Source organism: Orycteropus afer, unplaced genomic scaffold (genome assembly GCF_000298275.1).
Source record: "Orycteropus afer afer isolate SDZICR_OR568_19922 unplaced genomic scaffold, OryAfe1.0 scaffold00269, whole genome shotgun sequence".
Taxonomy (NCBI): Eukaryota; Metazoa; Chordata; class Mammalia; order Tubulidentata; family Orycteropodidae; genus Orycteropus; species Orycteropus afer.
The window spans coordinates 4,441,760-4,442,122 of NW_006921856.1; positions in this window are offsets into that span (position 1 = coordinate 4,441,760).

Here is a 363-nt window from a genome sequence, read left to right on the forward strand (position 1 = left end):
AACAACAACAACAGTGACTAATGATATTCAGCATCTTTTCCTGTTTTCTTTGGTGACTTGTATATCTTCAGCCCCAGGGATACAGGTGAGGAGAGACAACTTAGGGATGCCCAAAGCAGCAGGCCGGAAGAGCAAGAGAAAGGGGATTAAAAGCCAGGAACCCGGACAGAAGAGCAGTCAGCCACAGGGACCCACGTGGGGGTGATACTAGAGGTCTCCAACAGCAAGACAAACTTGTCTGTTGGTTTGTCCTACTGTGGTGACATGTAAGACGTGAGTTTTGAGGCTGAGCCTCTGGTGTTTAAAACCCAGCAAGATGCACCTGGTGCACAGGTAACAGCCCAGCTTATAGACTGAGACAGA